Raw genomic sequence first — 11,253 nt, 5'->3', positions numbered from 1 at the left:
GACAGCTGCTGGGAGGGTTGATTGCCCATCACAACGTGGCTTGCAGCTACCTGGAGCCAGCTTAGAGCCCATAAAGAACTGGTTGCTCTTCAGAGGCAGAGAAGCACAAGGCAGAGCTGAACACGAGGAGGGTGTTAACTTGTTGGAGACATAAGCGTGGGCTATACAGGAAGAAATCGGTTCCTCTGGTGTTTCCAACAGGGCAACAGGTGCCACGTGGGCAGAGCCCACCCCAGAGCCTTCCCACGTTTCTGTTAAGAGCAGTTTTCTGTTTCCAGGACACGTGGAGACACAGATAAGAGGCAAGGAGTAGGTACCTCTGCAGGAGGGCAGAGAGATCACAGAGCCCCAAGCGCTCTGCAGATGTGAACTTGGGGATATAAGGCCTTAGAGATGGTGCTGGTTAAGTTCCTGTTGCTACAAGTGGAGTGTGCACCCAGTGTCCATAGCAACTAGTACAAGAAACCATCCCCCCCCCCACTTGTGGCAGAAGGCAGCCTTTTACCACAGTCTAGGGACTCTGGAAGACCCTCAGCTGGCAGCCCCAGAATTGGGGAATGGGAGCTGTGGCCACCTCTTGGATGAGGAGACATTGGAATAAAAGTATTAAGGTCATTCTTGCCTGCACTGGGAAACTCATCGAAGTGGGGGAGATACCTCAAAGCCAGCATTGCCACCTTTTAGCATAAAGTCATCATCTTTAAGGGGCTGAAGAGTTGGCTCCTCAGTAAAGAGAACTTGCTGCTTTTGAAAACAAGGCAGATTCTTGTCTCAGAACCCACATCACTCCTCACAACCCTCAGTAGCTCCAGGTCAGGGGATTTAATGCCCTTTCCTGGCTTCAGTGTACCTCCCGCACCACCTGGCACCACAGCACTGGGAGGCAGAGGCGGAAGGACCTTCAGTCAATCTGTCACCAGCCTGGCCTGCCAAGAGAAAACAATCTCAAAGGAAAAGAAGGCCAGTTTAGTAACTGGACATCATAGGGCAGCAATTAGATGCCTGACACATGGGGCAGAGGTCATCGGTCCTGAGAGGCAGGAGTAAGCAAGTAGTATGCCTGGAGAGGCTGCTACAGTGGGCTGAAGACTGACTCAGGGACCTAACCCCATAGGAGGAGTGGGCTTAGTGTTCAATGGATGGCTTTAGGGGGGACTGAGCAAAGAGTAGGGAGGGAGACAAGGGTTGGGAGTAGATGCAGATGGAAGTAACCATGTCATTCTGGAACCCCCCCCAAAAAGACTGGGGAAGGGCCTAACTAATGCCTGAATTTCAAGCTCCCAGGAGCCACACTCAAGGGCTCTGCATGTCTCCTCAGGAGCACTCAGTAGCCTACTCTCCCCATCCCCAACCTATTGACATCACCAGCTGGCCTGAGACATGTCGAAACAGTAGGAGCTGGCACTACCTTCGGCTATAGAAGCACCCTCAGAGCTTCCCATAGCCTGTAGTCATGGTGTTGACACTGGCGAGACCTGATGGAAAAACTTGGTCTGGTGTTAGATGTGGCCAAGCTTTGCTTTGTTTGAGGATTCTGACCATCATCGACCTTGGACACGATCTTTGGTTCATGACTTTAGCACTTGTTAGTAACCCCAACCCTAGGTTTCATCTGTTGAATCTGTTCCCTGTCTATATAACGGGTAAGAACAGCACTTCCTAAGGATGGCTCACACGGCTGCATTTGAGCGTGTACTCAATGGAAGTGATTTTTGTAAGAAGACAGAAGAATGTGCAGGATCTGATTGTGAAGATCAGCTCTTCCCTTTATTATGTGAACTTGAGCATGTCACATCCTCTCTCCCATGTCTCTCTTCTCTTACCTTACTGGGCTCAGTAAAGCCTCTGACATGAGGTGTCTGCAGCCAGGGCTTAGGTTTAGACAATCAGTCAAACTTTCCTATTGTTAATTAGCATTGTGTAAGTTTGGCATTGGAAGAGCTGAATTCAAGTGCCCACTTTATCATTATCAGTCCCCACTCATCCGCAGCACCTTCATGTGTGTGTGTGTACACATGTACACATGCAACAAAAACAAGAACGATGATTTTTTTTTCAATGTTGAGGCTCGTGAATATGAGGATGACCTGGCAGTCAGTACTGGAAAAGCCAATTCAAGCATCTTCAGCGATAGGAACTGGTGGGTTTGGGGTTGGTTGGTTGAAGACTCAGCAGCATTATTGAGGCAGGCTTGGGCTGCCCTGTGAGCAGTGGATCTCTAGAGAGAGAACGAAGGAAAGATGACCCATAATGAAAAGGCCAGACTGGAGTCATCACCTGCTATATGTGTCATTTTTCTCCTTGCTGCGAAAGATCCTTGACAAAGCATCCTAAGGAGAAAAGAGTTTGTTCCAGCTCACAGTGGATGTAGGGTTCAGGTCATTATGATGGGGAAGCCTTGGCAGCCAGAGAGGGAGGCAACTGATTACACCGTGTTGGCAGTCAGGAAGCACAGCTCACTTTCTCCTTTTTATTAGGTCTCTTCTGGGTGGGACTGGTACCCCCACATTCAGGTTGACACCCCGTAGACATACTCAGAGCTTTGTCTCCTAGGAGATGCAGGTTGACAGTCAAGATTAATCCCATTTGCTAGACTTCAACCATTCATTCCATGATTACTAAAAAGCACCTACTGGGTGCCAGCTCCAGGGCTTAGCTTCGGAGTGCAAGCAGGATAAATCACCACAAGCCTGTATGGGTACTCAGTGCCATGCCTCACAGTCCCTAAGGACCAGGATTTGGTACAAGGCATGGGCAGTTTCATATGCCACTGTTGTGTGACACCTGGAGCCTCAGCTGGATGATCCCAGGGCTACAGTGGAGCTTGTTGTGTGCTGAACCCTGGCTTGGAGCTGGCCACTTAGCATACTTCTCCATGTGGCTGGACTTCCTCACAGCAGGGCTCAGGGTTCCAAGAGTGGGCATCCCAAGGGCAAGAGCCATCAGAACCCGTACCTTTCACCAACTTAGACTTTCCAGCACATCATTCTGCCATACCTGTCTAAGCATGGCAATCAAGCTCCCAACCACTTCTTTCTCATTAGGAAGAATAGGTGGTACGGAATGAACACACAGGAACATCTGTCTCTGAGGACTCTGGGAGGCCACACGTCCCGAATCATGCCCACATACATAAGTAGTTAACGGTGATACATTTCATAAGCCCCCTCACCCTGGTTACAGGGTACTTAGGGATATGACAGAACTAACCTCCACTCACCCGGGACACTGGAGGAAGGCTCTAGCCGAATCCCTGAGTCTTGGCCTGGGAAGCCTAAGAGGAAGAGCTGAGCAGACTGGTGTACTCTGAAGACACTGCAGCAGGCGCTTGGGCTTGGAGCTGAATGCAGAGAGAGGTGTGATGCCCTGTACTCAGGGTGCCTGAGAGCAAGCCCACAAGTCTGTCTCCTCCATTCCATGTGCCTCTGCACACATCAGGCACTCAATGCATATTAACTGAAACTTAAGTAAGCCACAAATGTTGAAGAGGAAGCTAGGGACTGGAGAGATGATTCCACAGGTAAGAGCTGCTATTAAGAGGACCCAGGTTAAATTCCCAGCACCTACATCATGACTCACAGCTGTCTGTAACTCCAGTCCTCAGACCTCTGAAGGCACCAAGCATACATATGGTACATGGAAATACATGCAAGGAAAACACTTGGACAGAGAGAGTCAGAGAGAGATATGCAGGGGCCTTCAGAAGCCTGAAAAGAGCATCAGATCCCCTAGAGTTACCGACATTGCTGTATGGCTGCTGGGAACCCAACTCTGGTCCTCTAGAATAGCAACAAGTGCTCTTAACCACTGAGCCGCCTCTCCAGCCCCTCACTTTCTTACTACAGGAACTCGAGGTCCTCTTTTTCAGCTGTCTCCTTTCAATTTTCTCTGAGAATCCACAGGAACTGGCACGGCCCTACCCCCACCCCAGCCACCTGTTTTTCCTATTCATGCCCTGTGCCCCCTTGCAGGACTTTTGGATTGTTTTTTTCTTCCTCCTGGACCCATGCTCTCTGCTGCCCTTTGTAGGGTGAGCAGGAGGCCACTGCTTGGAGAAATGCTGAGGGTGGGTGAACAGCAGGGCCAGGAGGGGAGAGGAGAGGAGAGGGAATTACGGAGAGGGAGTACAGAGAAATTGAAACTGCTAAGTGTGTGCTCAGTGCCAGAGCCAAACGCCTGTGCTGCAAATTGCTTTGTCCTTCATGCCTGTCCCAGGGAAAGGCCCAATTAAAATAGCGCCTATTGAAAATGGAAGTGTAATTGCAACAGGCCGCTTATTAGGCCCATCTCCACATGCAGTAAGGGCTAACTGTGAGCTTGAGGAGCCTCCCTGTATGGATACAGACACCCTGAGCTCTGAAAAGACAAGTGTGAAGGGGCTGCCCCCGCATCTGGCCCAAATAGAACCCAGCCTGATACACTGAGAGGACTCTGTGCTGTGGGGGGGATGGTTCAGAGTGCTGAGACCCAATGCTGATGAGACCTAAACTGTCCAGTCCTGAGTCTAAGAACAAGAATGACATGATTGAAAGGAGACTCCTGGGGTGGGGGGGACCACGGTGTCAAGAGCCACCCAGCCAGCTAGGGGTGACAGAGAGGAGGCTACATATTTGGCATTCATGGCTCCTACCACTTAATCCTACTGCTTCGGACATCCCCTCATAGTCTTAGCCTAGGACCCTGGTCCTGGCTGCAGTCCCTACATCCTGGCTCTGTGTGGTATTACTGCTGACCAGAACTCAGGGAAGCAGGAGCCATGCCAAAGAGCATTTCTCTAGACCCCTCAGAGAACGACCTAAGCTCTCCCTCACTTGGCCAGATGGACATGTCTCTAGGAGGCAGTCAGAGATGGACACAACCCCTAAGCTGGCCAGAACAGCAGGCTTTGGGGGTGCCTGCTGGCCGCCCACAGTGAAGCCTAGTAGTGGGTGATATTCTCTCCACAGTTACCCATTGGGCCGTGTCTCATCTATCCAGACTTGGTTTCCATGACAACAGCAAGATCCTTACCCATCCTGTTCATCCTTAAAAGATTCCCACCCCAGCTGTCTGAGCCTGGGCTCCTCGCCCAGCTGCCGTACCAGCCTACAGCTCCAGAGCCCAGGTTTAGCAGTGAACTGTCAAGCCGCCAGATAGAGTCTCCTGGGAGGTGCCTGGTAACTGGCTAGCCTTTGAAAATGTCCACATGATTGCTTCTTAATTGGATTAGGAACTCGCTCTCGCGGCTCTCGGCTCTCCATGTTGCAGCCATGTCCCTCCTCTTTTCTGGAGTTCAGCATAAGAGATCTTCCCTGTCCTGCTCAATGTCCCCAGCCACAGAGTGTTGACTAGGGCTAGTGACTAGGGCAGTTACAGATCCAATGGGAAGAGAAAGCCTCAGATACCTTCAGAAAAGAGAAATAGCCCCCATGTGCGGATGCTCAGGGGCCACCACCCCTCTCTCTTCCAGATAACCAACCCAATTTCTGACTTCTCATCGTTGATACCTCTCTGCCTTTCCTCCTTCACAACCCAGCTCCAAATTCTCACCCACCAGAAGTCTTCCTGTCTAAATAATTTCTCCTCTGTCTTCTCACAGTACCTATATTTAGTTCCTGTGACATGACTTGCCTTATGGTATATTGTTCCAGGGAGGGGGGAGATCCCTGAAGCTATTTATTTCCTAAAGTTATTTTTTGGTATGTTTTCTTTCTCTACTGAAAAATTCTTCTACTGAGCATATGTTATTTATCTGCCTAGCGTACAAGTCCTGATTTTCTTCTGCTGGGTGGCATTGTCACTTTCTTACGGAAATCCTATTCCACTGGCTAATTGGAGTTGCCTTCTCCAATGACAGAGAGTCTGGCCAGTCAATTGAAAGGTCATAGGGGTTGGTTTAAAGATAACCACATGAGCATGTAGAGCCAACTAGAATTTCTTCTGGCATTCCTGTGGACACTGCTGGCTCTGACAGCTATCAGTTCTCCCTGGCGTACTTAACAAAAACAGTTGGAGATGCTTGCAGCTAGGAAGCTTAATTCTGGTCATACCACTTAGTTCTGGTCAATAAAATATGGACAGAAGTTGTTGAGAGAGACACATGGAAATAGACTCAGTTGCTGGGGCCTCTTTTACCCTAACCTTAGCTGATGCCTCTAAGATCCATAACATCCCAACCTGAATGGTTTTATCACAGTCATGCAAGAGGCTGCCTGATAATGTAGCTCCCTATGGACTTCAATGGAGCCAGAGTGGTGTGTGTGTGTGTGCGCGCGCGCGCGCGTGCGTGCGTGCATGCATGTGCAATGACAACATCAGCTACACCCTTGCATCAATCCATAATGGGTGCTTGTGCTTTCCTGGCATGAAAAAATTGTCTCTCCTGTTCCTGCCTCAGCAGGCTTGCACTGGGTTTCTTTCTTTCATTAAAAGAGGCTTGAATGAAACCTTCACAAGACCCAAACCACATGTTTGCCAGTCTCTGCTCTCTGCACTCCGAGCTAATCCATACAGTAAGATGTTAAGTGCAGAGGTGACAGGCCACAAACGTTTCTTCAAGTGATTGAGCTCACCAAACTCTTAATAAAAGTCAGGTAAGAGTTTGAAAGACTTTTCTATATAAACTAAACTAATAGAAGAACAAATTCTCCAATCATCTGCATAAGTCTCGGGACACAAACATCTCTGAAGCAGACTTCCTGTCACCAAACCCTTCCTTCAGCATTCACACCTCTGGGAAGCAGGCTACATCATATCTGACTCCACCAGCCTGTCTCTGTGATAGCTCAGATCTGACTTCCTCCTTGTGCTGCTGGACCCAGCCCAGGAACTTACACATTCTAAGCAGTTGCTCTTCTACTGAGCTACATACTCAGTGATGACTCATTCCTTTTCAAAGTTTAGCCCGCCCACACCTGTTGCACTGGCCACGCCCATTGGGGGCGTGGATACATGTGTGGGTGTGACCTGGGGGGGGGACTAGGTCTGGGGTCCTGGACCGCAGATAGCGCTATTACTTCCTGGTCGGAAACAGAGAGCATCTGGAGGCATCCTTGGGATGGGAACCTGCGGTGGTCATCTGTTTCTGGTGTAAGTGATTTCTCCTCGAATAAACTTACATCAGCCTATCGTTTCACAAACTATAGTTTCATGAGCCATTTGAGCACTGTGTGTGTGTCTTTCTTGCAGTCTTACCCAACAGTGAGTGAAGATCTCTCTAGACAAGGGCATTTGAAATGTCAGTACCTTCAGATTAGGCACTTCCTGTGGTAGAGTTCCCCCATTAGATTGGGGTCCAGATACTGTCTCTATTCATGTAAGGCTAGATATTCTAGAATCATCTGTCCCTATCTCAGTGCCAACATAAGAAAACATGGAATCTGAACTACAAACCTGCAGAGAGAGAGAGAGAGAGAGAGAGAGAGAGAGAGAGAGAGAGAGAGAGAAGCAAGAAAGGGAAGGAATGAGCAATTACCATCGTGGGCCATTTTCTCCTTTAGATGAAAAACGATCAACAACCCATAAGGGCTATTTGTAAGTTAGCATTCATTATCCAGTGACTCTCGAAATATTGAACTCAGGTCCTGTCTCCTCCTAGGCACCAATATATGCAAAACTCCCCTCCCTGCATGTGGCCAGAATTCCTTTAAAAAATTACTTTTGCTGGTTTGTTTTTTACACTTTTGTTTAAGTGTGTGTGTGTGTTTAAGTCATGGGGAAACTTGCCAAAAGAGAGAGAGGGAAAGAAAGAGAAAGGCCTGAGGAAACTTGTAAAAGTCAGCCTTCTCCAGCCTTCTTCCACCATGTGGGTCCCAGAGATTGAACTCAGGTCAACAGGCTTGGGAATTTGGGCCTTTACTTACTGAGTTATCTTCCAGCCTCCCAGGATTCTGCCTTCTAGGACTTTCTTCTTCTCTCTCTCTCTCCCTCCCCCCTCTTTGTTGTGTGCCAATGGGTCCCTTTATTGGAAATTTGTCAGATCCAAGTAGACATATAAGAGGAGGCTCTTGTGTGTTTGTGGCCGATAACTTGTTTTTGTCCCCAGTCCATTTCCAAAAGACTCAGATATTTTCAACAGCAGTTACACAGTGAATGCTATGGAGGAAGAATATTTAACATGGGGGCTTCAGAAGGTGAAGAGTTTTCAGAGTCAAGAAAAGCCCTATAGGAAGAGAAAGTAGCCTACACAAAGATGATGGTGTGGGGAAAGTCAGGGTACACATCAGGCATGAGTGAGCAGGAGCTTTTCTGAGCCATCAAGGGTAGAAAAGCAGAGGGAATAAGGACTGAGTCCCAGAGGATGCAGGGGCAGGTGTGTGTGTGTGTGTGTGTGTGTGTGTGTGTGTGTGTGTGTGTGCGTGCACAGGGATGGGGGAGCTACTGGATACCTTGAGTACAGTTCAAGTCTGTATTTAGTACAAAAATCAATGGGGAGAAGGGCCAGACCTTTGACACAAGAGTCACATGATAAAAATAGTGCTAATGATCCAGACATCTGTATGTGGGAGGAAGAGCATGTGGGGAGATGGGCAAGCCACTCATCCAGGTAATGCAGCGGAGATCCGGTATGGGGTGTGTCTATGGAAACAGGAGGAATCAGGGTTCAATAGAACAACTTCTCAACTTTTACACAGGCTTTGTTCCCTTAGAGAAAGGTGGCCAGTAGACGGGGAGGGGCTGGTCACCCAGGAGACAGTTTTACCAGGAGTTATTTCCTTTGGGATATCCCATCCATGACTCACAGAGAGTAGGCACTGCAGTTGCCTAGGACTCTTTCCATTGTCACTAACCAGTCAAGAGGCTTAGAGGAGATGAGCATTGGGAGCAGGGTGCCCTGAAGCTTTGGCCCAAGTTAAGCAAGCTGGAGGACAAGGGAGAACTGTGAAGAGTTTTCAGCCTCCACATTATCCAGGCATCCATGTCCCATACCAAATAAGGAGAAAGATGGGATACATTTGCACAATAATTCAAGACAGGATCTCCATAGCAACAATTACCCAAAACTCCACTCCTGACAGTCGCAACAGCAGGAGCTAGTGAAGAAGATACGGGGGTGGGAGGCATGTGTGGGGCTCAGAGAATGACTTTCTTTTATTCTTAAATGGAAGGAGGGCTGGGCTGGGGACAGGACTCAGGGTATCCCAAAGCCTGCCTAAGCCAAAAGCAGGGATCAGCAAAGGATGGGTGACTCTGGGGTCTATGTGAGGAATGCTCCAGCAGCACACAGACTAGGCATAGGGAATCCCTTCCATGACCCACTCTGTCCTCTAGAGAGGGTGGGCTGAGGATGGAGCTCAACTTCCTGGGACCTTAAAGACCTTGACCAATTTGAGTCTGCCTGAAAACCGAGTATAGCGTCATACTAAAGGCTCACACCGGATGAGATGCTGAGACCTGAATTCTAGCCAGCTCTCCTCCATCTCCAAAACTCCCTGTATGACCCCTCAGGTTCCCCCACAGTTCGGTGTGTAACCTGCTTCCAATTTCTATTACAGAGTTGGACATCTAGCAAGAGATAGGAAATGTTTGGGTTGTTTTGTTTGGTTTTTGTTTTTAATAATAAAAGTAGAACTCGGTGCAGACACCCGGTGTCTGCACAGCTGAGCTGAATCAGCTTGACAAGACGAACCACACCCTAGGCTGCCTTCACCAGGCAGAGCCAGGTGGGCAAGAATCCCATGTAAGGAAGGTGGGGGGAACGTCAATGTGGCCAGAGAGGACCCAGAGAGACTGGACCAGGTGGAGGGGGGTGGCTGAGTGGCTGGATCGTCATCTGCTTCCTACCCTCAAGCAGATGGTTAGACTGGCAGAGTAAGCTCATAGGCAGGCGGTTATGTGCAGCCTCCGATGTTTATTTTAGTTTTTTAAAAGAAGTGGCTCAAAAAGGAAAAGCATCCTGTTTTCCTTTTAGAAAGCCGTAAGTGTAGCCCTTGCTGGACCCTACATAGTCTTTGGGTTTTCTATGCTTGGGTGTGCTTGAGATCCACCATTTTTTCCCCCGAGATCCTAGCGTTCAGTTTGCTTTAGTGTCTCCGGGGGAAAGGAGAGGGGTTTTGTTTGTCTAAATCTTCATTCAGGGCACAAGGCAAAAAACAGAAAGATGCTCCACTGTGTCTAACCAGCACTTGGAAGGTTTTGGAAAGAAACCCACTCTCAGATACTTACAAACACTGTAAGTGTCTCACCATGAAACTGTCCTTCACTGTATGGAGCACTTTGATGGTCCATACCGAGTCCCCTGGCCAGCAATACCTTACACTGGTGTATGGTGAGAAGGGGCTAAATTAGAACATAGCTTTAGCATGTTTCCTACTCCCAGCATCGCTGTCCAACTCAAAACATTCCCCTCTCTTCTTCTTTTTCTTTTTGTCTCCCTCCTATCTCCATAACCATTCTTCCCAGGCTCACAGCTGACTTTCTTCCTTTCTCTTCTGAGTATTAAGAGGCATGTGCAAGAGAGGCCATCTGAGGAAAGGTGGCCAAGCCCTTAGGTGAGACTTCTTGGAGTAGGCTTCCGAGAGGCTACCATAGGCCATGTCTGTCCTCAACAGATGGTTACAGAAATACAGTTGGATCATGATATCTAGAAGTGGTCAGCCTCCCAGGACAGACTCCTCCTGCTGACCAAACTCAGATGGATCACCAGAATGCAGCTTCCAAAATCGTGTATAGATGGAAAGACCCATGTCCAGAGATTGGGGAGATGACTCTATGGGTAAAAACACCAGGCAAATCTGATGACCTCAGTCTGATCCCCAGAATGCACATCTAAAAAAAAAAAAAAAATCAAAGCCAGATACGATTGTGTGCATTGGTGATCCCAGCACTTCTTCGGAGAGATAGGAGACACAGAGAGGTCATCAGAGGTCAAGGGAAACAATGGAAGGTTGGATTACAAAGAGGCTGCCCTAGGAGATCTGTCTATGTATTCTAAGCATTTGTCAAGATTCATAATACCATACACCCTGTCCTAGTCAGGGTTACTGTTGCTGTAATAAAACACCATGACAAAAAACAAGTTAAAGAGAAAGGGGTTTATTCAGGTTACACTTCCACATCACTGTTCATCATTGAAGGAAGTCAGGACAGGAACCCAAATGGGGGCAGGAACCTGGAGCCAGAAACTGATGTAGAGGCCATGGAGGAGTGCTGCATACTGACTTGCGCATTGTAGCTTGCTCAGCCTGCATTCTTATAGAACCCAAGACCACCAGCACAGGGGTGGCACCACCTACAATTGTCTTGGTCCTCCCCCCCATCAACCACTAATTAAGA

Source organism: Phodopus roborovskii, unplaced genomic scaffold (genome assembly GCF_943737965.1).
Source record: "Phodopus roborovskii unplaced genomic scaffold, PHOROB, whole genome shotgun sequence".
Lineage (NCBI taxonomy): Eukaryota > Metazoa > Chordata > Mammalia > Rodentia > Cricetidae > Phodopus > Phodopus roborovskii.
The sequence above is the reverse complement of the archived record's forward strand: the minus strand, read 5'-3'. Positions refer to the sequence as shown.